A 7,840-nucleotide genomic window follows, 5' to 3' on the forward strand; every position below is an offset into this window, starting at 1 on the left:
TGTTCACAATTCCACCAACAATGTATCAGTGTCCCTATTTTCCCACATCCCCTCCAACATTCCCCATAATCTTTCCTGTCACTCTAGCCAATCTGACAGGTGTGTAGTGGTATCTCAGAGTTGTTAAGACTTCTTTTCAAAGCTAAACATTGACAAATGTTCCTTCAACTGATTCTAATATAATATGGATTCAAGGACTTTACATTCCTAGATGTTCTTTTGGGTATAATCTCTGGTTTAGCAATGTTCTTCTTAAATTGTGCAGCAACAAACTGAACCCATTATTCCAGATGAGTTTTGAACAGGAGAGATTATAAAGGAACTCTCATTTCCCTATCTTAGAATCAAGATCCTCATTGCAGCTTAGGATCACATTAAACCATTTTTTAGCTTCTAATCCACACTGCTGATGTACTTTGAACCCTAAGTCCACTAAGACTCCTGCAATTTTTCTATACAAATTGCTGTCTAATGAATTTCATCAAAGTTCAGTTCAAAACTCTAGCTATTTGGCTATTTTAAAATCCTAATGAGTATACCATTTTTACCTTTAACCAAGTCATTGACCAAAATGTTAAATAGAAATTTTATCCCTGTGGTACTAGAGGTTATTACCATGTTGACATTGAACCATTATTGAGTGTTTCTTGAGTTCAGATATCCAACTGATTTGAATATAATTAATGTTAATATTTTGTAATTTATATCTCTCTTTATTGATCACAAGCATAGTATAAGACTTTATCAAAAAACCTTGTTCAAATCTTGATAAGCTATAGTCTTCTCATGTACCAGTTTTGTAACCAAAAAATGGAAAATGTGTTATTTTGATATGACCAATTTTTGGTGAATTTTAGATGACTCTTCACAATAATGACTTCCTTTTCTAGATCTTGATCAATGATTTTGATAATCCATTCCAAAATCTTCCCTGAAAATGAAGTCAAGATTATTGGCTTATGGTTTTAATGTTTTATACTTTTTATTTTTAAGAATTGGAACATTTTCCCTTTCCCAATTTTGTGCGGTACCTCCTCCATTTTCTATAATTTTCCAAATATTGGTAATAATGGCTCTTCAATTAAATCTGCAAATTTATCTGGGACAAGTAACTTTAAATCATCTAAGTCAACAATGTGCTCTCTTCATAAAAGTTTATTTTTTTATGTCATCTCCCTCTTAGCCTATTTTATTTTATTTTATTATTTTCAGTATAAAAAAGCATTCTCCTTGACAGAGAAAACAACAACAGAATAGGATAGCTCCTTCTTGTGAGCAATTCTGCTTTCTCTCTGTTGTTGATTATAGTCCTATGCACCTAAACAAAATTTCTATCCTTTTTTGATCTACTTTTTTCTTCCAAGATAATAAAAATGAAAAGAAAAACAAAATAAAACCCATCTTTTTGTAATCCTTGATTTCCTTTGCCAACTTTAGCTCATTCTGAACTTTAGTCCTTTTTTTTTTTTTTAAATAACTTTTTATTGATAGAACTCATGCCAGGGTAATTTTTTACATTATCCCTTGCATTCACTTCTGTTCCGATTTTTCCCCTCCCTCCCTCCACTTCAGTCCTTTTGATACAATTTTTGCAGGACTCCTCTATGCCTCAGTTAGCTGGAATTTCTTCCATCTTTAGTATAGTTCTTTTAAAAATCTAAGTTGATTAGCAAGTTTCCTTCATACCTTTTCAGACATTAACCTTTTTAAACAAATCCCATTTTTTCTTCATTAGAAATATTGCCCTGTAAATCTTCAAGATTTCATTCTTGATTATCCCCAATTCTTTCTTACCACTAATACTCATAACTGTGAGACACCCGAATATTAAAGTATTAAGTCTAATCAAAGTTTTCTTCACATTCAATAACTAGATTGGCCAGAGGAAGAGATATTCTCCCATGGGAAGTTTTTGACTAGCTCTGTTCCTTTACAACTTCTTGGATTTCCTCACATAAGTATGCCTTCTAAATATTTGATGCTACATCAACCTTTTCTTTCTTTTCCTCTTATTTGTTTTGAGTAATGTATGTCCATCCGGAGCCATGGTCTATATTCATGGGTTAATGTTTTTCTTTGCTTTAAGACTTATAGTTCCTTTTATTTGATGTATAAACTTTGTGCATTTCGATCTTATTGCTTTCTTGCATGTTGTAAAATTCTAGGTGTCTCACATACTATTCTTCATTCTTTATAGTTATTAAATATAACATCTAGTTTGCTCCTCCTCCATCTTTTCTAGTTAATCTTTGATTATTTTATCTTGAATTGATTGAATTGCAAACTACCAGGCAAATGAATTTTTATTAGTATTTTGGGGAGTATATTCCATCCCTGACCAGGAATCTGTTCTCCATTATATTTTAAACACAGTTCAGAAGTTGACATTCCAATCTCAAATACTTTCATAGCTAGCTGTTCACTCCCCAAATAATTTTTTCTTCTGTATCCCTTTACTTCAATGAATAATCATTAGGAAAACAAAACCTGCGATTTTAAGATTTTATTTTTTTTTTGGTTTAAGAGTTTGTCATCTTTGGAAATACTTTTTAAGTATCATCTGTGCATACATAAATCATCAAGAGTGATTTATAAGTATAAGTTATTTATTTATTCATTCATTTATCTATTTATTTATTTACTTGTTTATTTAACTATTTATTTATTGGAGTTCTTTTTTCCCCCTGCACTTACTGGATCTCTTTATCTCTCTGTGTTTGCAAAGGCTATCCCACATGCCTAGAATGCATTCTCTTAGAATCTCTCAGAACTCTTAGAATTCCTAATATGCTTCAGAAATTATCCTCCATGTTTTTTCCTACATGAGACCTTTCTTGATCTTCCTAGCTGCCATTACCTTCCATCAAAACTATATTGTATTTGCTTTGTGTATACTTTTGTATGTACATATTGTCTCTCCTGATAGAATGGAAGTTTCATTAAGGTAGGATACAGTTTTATTTTTGCCTTTGTATCCCCCATTCTTATCACAATGTCCATCTGGCACAAAGTTAGTACGTAATAAATGCCAATTGATTAAATGTATAGCATAACTGCTTTTGTTCTCCTTGGACTTTTTCTTGACATACAACAAAATAATGAATCAAGTTCTCATTTGTAATGCTTTCATTCATCTCAGATTTTCTTTGAGCAAGTCACAAATTCTAGAGCTTCTGGTTAGTCAGTTATAACTATCTTTGATGCTATAGCTGCAGGAACCTTCTTGCAGGGTACTCTTTTTTTCTAAGAAGCTTGTTTAGAATTGGGAATTACTTTATGCTGAGCACCTGATTTAGGAAGCAAGAATTCCAAACTTATCAGATAGCTGAATAATCAGGATTTCTGGTCACTGGCCTGGACTGAGGGAAGGAAACAGAAGGGCAGAAGAAGCAGCCCAAGAATTCAAGGCACATAGCAGGTATTTATGGACTTCTAGCAATAATTGCCACTATGAGGAAAAAGGAAAAAGAAAAACACAATTATTCTCACCTCTTACTCTCTTCCCCTGACCATACTGTTACATCCTTTTTATAAGGTTCAAGGAGTAGGGAGGTTCCTCAACAAGAATATGTCCTCAGTAATATTCAGAGGCCAGTCGTCATTAATATACTGCATTTTTTCCCTACCCCCAGTCATTGTAGAGAAATCAAAGGAGTTCATTATGTGCTGATTCCAGCAAAAAGAAAGAGAATATGTCCCAGATTCTTAGGGGTCCTTGTCTGACAAAACAGAGGTTTTTCTCATACTGTCCCAACAAATGCAAAGAATCTAGAGTGATTTAAAATATTAACACAATCTGCTGGTCAGGGACACATTGTAGAGGGTTACTGGGACAGTCACTGCAAAGAAGGCTCTAACCCTGTTAGTCAATAAACATATTATTATGTGCTGGACCCTGGAGTAAATATTGAAGAGAAAAAGAAAGGCAAAATATAGTCCCTGCTCTCAAGGAGTTCACAATCTAATGGTGAATACGACATGCAAAAACATACATACAAGCAAGTTATAGATAGGATAAAGAAGGAATAATTGGAAGAGAGATGATAAAATTTAAAGGGATTAGGAAAAGTTTCCTGAAGAAGAAAGGATTTTAGTTGTAACGTAAAAGGAAGGAAATAAGGAAGCAGAGATGAGGAAAGAGAACACTCCAAGCATGGAGACTGTCAGAGAAAATAACTAAAGAGGGAGATGGAGTGCTGGGAATAGCAAAGACGCCAGTATCACTGGATCAAATTAAAATTAGTATATAAGTTATAGGGATAAAGTGTAAGGAGAATGGAAAGGTAGGAGGGAGAGCAAGGTATAAAGATCTTCCATACCCAAAGAGAGGATTTTTAAAGGTAATAAACACTGGAGTTTATTGAAGTGTGTGTATGTGTGTGTGAATGACATGGTTGGACCTGTACTTTAGGAAAATCACTTTGGTGGACAAATGGAAGATGGATTGGAATGGAAGATAATTGAGACAGACTATTGCACTAGTCCCATGATACAGAGATAAAAGCTTACATCAGGGTGATAGCAGTGTCTGAGGGGAGAAAAGAGTATTACAAGGAATGTTATAGAAGTGAAATGCAGAAGACTTAACAATAGATTGGATTTGGAGGGAAAAGGAGTGAGAGATAGTAAGGAGTCAAGGATGATACCTGTTTCTTGCCTAGGACACTGGGAGGATACTACAGTATAAGAGAAGTTTGGAAGGGAAAAGGTCTAAGAAGAAATTATAGGAAACTTCACTATGCTTAAGTAACCACAGAAAATTAATTTAAACAAATATTTAATATAAATGCACTAAATAGCATAGTATCTAAATTCTTAAGGAAAAAGTCAATTAATTTGTAGGAAAAAAAAGATAGTAAAAATATAATATTTGGGAGTCTCAATGAAATCCTCTCAGATCTAAACAAATCTAAGGAAAAGATAACTGAAAAATAAATTAAAAATCTTAATGGAATTTTGGAAAATTAGATATGACCACAGGATCAGAAATCTAGAGTTGAAAGAGACATAGTCAACTATTTAGTAGTTACTGAATGGGAACAGAAAGGGTTATAAATATTTCTTAATGGCACATGGTACCTTTGCAAAAAATTGTTAGGCATAAAAATTTCACAAGCAAATGCAAAAAAGCAAAAATGTTAAATACATTCTTAATTGAAATAATGCAATAAAAGTTAAATAAAGGGCCTATAAAGAGTGAGATGGTGATCAATAGATTTTTTCCCATTTCTACTTTCCCTTTAGGTTCTATCACTCCAGGCCAATTTTCTTGAATTATTCCTTGCATTAATATGTCAAGGTCTTTTTTTTTTTTTTGGTCACAGCTTTCAGACAGTCAAATTATTCTAATATTTTCTCTTCTTGACCTATTCTACAGATCTTGATTTTTCTTATAAGATGTTTCATATTCTGTTCAATTTTTCATTTTTTATAATCTGTTTTTGTTATTTCTTGGTCTCTCATAGCTCCATTGGCTTCCCCTTGCCCGATTCTAATTTTCAAAGAGTTATTGTCATCTTTGAGATTCTGTATCTTCTTTTCTAGTTGATTAACTTTTTTCATAATCTTGTTTTTCTTGGATGGTTTTTATTTAGTTAGTTAATTTTTTAGTTTTTCCTCCATGTCTCTTATTTGACTTCTAAATTCATTTTTGAGTTCTTCCATAAATTCTCTCTGGGCAGGGAGCCATTTCATGTTACTCTTTGGGTAGAAGCTTTTCTTTTTACTTCAGTATCCTCCTCTGAAGATGACCCTCCCTTCCCATAGTAAGTTTCTAGGAGGGAAGGTTCTTTCTTCTTTGCCAGCTCATGCGGTAAGGGAGGGTGGTACCTCTAGTTTCACTTCAGCTTTCTCCTCTGGCCAGGAACCCTAGAACAAAAGCTTTACCTTCCAGCAAATGTTGGCAGCCAGCAACATCCCTGCCACCTGCCTCAGAACTCACCAGTGCTGGTTCCCTCTCCCCCAGGGCCACTTTGGGCAGCCTAGCCAGGCCTGGCATTCCTAATCAGCGGAGGTTCCCTCAGGCTTCCCAGATTCAGACCCAGACTGGACAAACAATCCCAGGGGTGAAAGTTTCTGGGGCTCCTGCTGAGGTTCCAGCACATCAGCTCATCCTGGAGCTCCCCACTTGATGTTTCTGGGGAGCTAGCCCGGAGTGTTTGCACATCACATAGATCAGTCCCAGCATCGGCTCTCTCTCCAGAACTTCTTAGGCTGTATCAGGAGGCCCCCTGTGCTACCCCAAGTCTTGATTTTTCAGGAGTCTGTGTTTGCCCTGAGGCACAAATTTGTTCTGTTTGTGGGGGGAATGGGAGGGCTTGAAATGTACCAATTTACTCAGTCATCTTTCCAGAATCTTCCCCCATGTCCTTTATTCTTGCAGAGAATTCCACATATAGATTTTGAGGAGCAAGGAGAAACTGTCTAACAACTCTAAATGCTCACAGAACTGTTATCCAGGAATCCAGGGCAAGAGCATTGTCCTAGCAATTATAAGCATGAAACATGAGAACAGAGATCACTTTATGACATTATTCATGAATAGAAGCAATTGGAGAAATCAATGAGTGGCTGACCTTGTCAATGAAATACTAAATAAGACTTGTTACTGACATTGATGAGATAAAGCAAAATTCTGGTTCTAAAGTTTCTTTTTTCCCTTGTTTTCTCATAACACTTACTGAAAATTTTCATATGAGGATAATTTTTGTTCATCTCCTGCCCAATCCTTTTCCTTTCTGTTCTACACAAATCAAATTGGAAAAAGAGTGGGGAGAAAATGAACCGAAGCTGTGACAATACCAAAGCCTCTCATGTGAGGCTCCAATTTATTATTTTCTTGTGTTTTCTATGATATATTATCAAAAAAGACCATTAACAGTGAACTATAGAATCTTGTGAGTTTGGAGAAAGGTATTGTGGTAGATAAAGGCAGCCATGAGAGGACTCCCTCAATAGTACTCAATAGTACTTAAACAGAGATTTCCAATTGGGTGATTTGGATGTATTTTGTATCATACCAGGAGATTTTCCTTGGAACTAAAGAATTCTTAATGACACTGTAGTTGAGTGTACAATAACAACCAATGGTAGTAGGCTACAAATGAATATCAATATCCCCATCTAGTGTCCAAAAGTTGCTTTCAGCTTGTTAACATTGACAAATGATATGGCTGCTTGCTGCTTTTCTGATCTGCTAGAAACAGAAGATGGTTGAATTTATTCCTAAGTGTATCTGTGTATCTTTATCATATATATATATATATATATCTTCAGGACTGAAGAAGTAAAAATTAATAGCAAACCAGACTGAGGTATTTGGTATTCTGGGCTAAGACACTGGACTCGTTTGCTGCTTCCTTCTCCTACTCATTTTCCACATGAAGAATTAGGGCAAACAGTAAGTCTCTGAAGCCAGATTTGAACTCAGAAAAATGAGTCTTCCTGACTTTGTATGTACCATCTATCTGTCCCAGAATATTGAACACAAAACAAATTCCAGAAACTTGGGTTTGTCTCTGAGCCCAGGAGCAAATGTAAACAGAATGAACTTATCTATAAAATGCAAGAAGATATCAGAGTGAAGTAGAAACATATATCTTACTAATATGTCATTTACAAGAAACATTTGAAACAGAGGGCTACACCGAGCTCAAGTAAGAGGCTGGAGTACAATCTAGTATGATTTCAGCTGAAGTTAAAAAGTTAAAAAGACAGGAATGGCAACTGTGACTTAAAAAAAAAAAAAAAAGCAAAGCCAAAAAAAGGTCAAATAAAAGAGATCAAAAGAGAAAACTACAATTTACTAAAAGGTACTATAGACAATTAATCAGCATCAATA

This window comes from Antechinus flavipes, chromosome 5 (assembly GCF_016432865.1).
Source record: "Antechinus flavipes isolate AdamAnt ecotype Samford, QLD, Australia chromosome 5, AdamAnt_v2, whole genome shotgun sequence".
NCBI classification, from domain to species: Eukaryota; Metazoa; Chordata; class Mammalia; order Dasyuromorphia; family Dasyuridae; genus Antechinus; species Antechinus flavipes.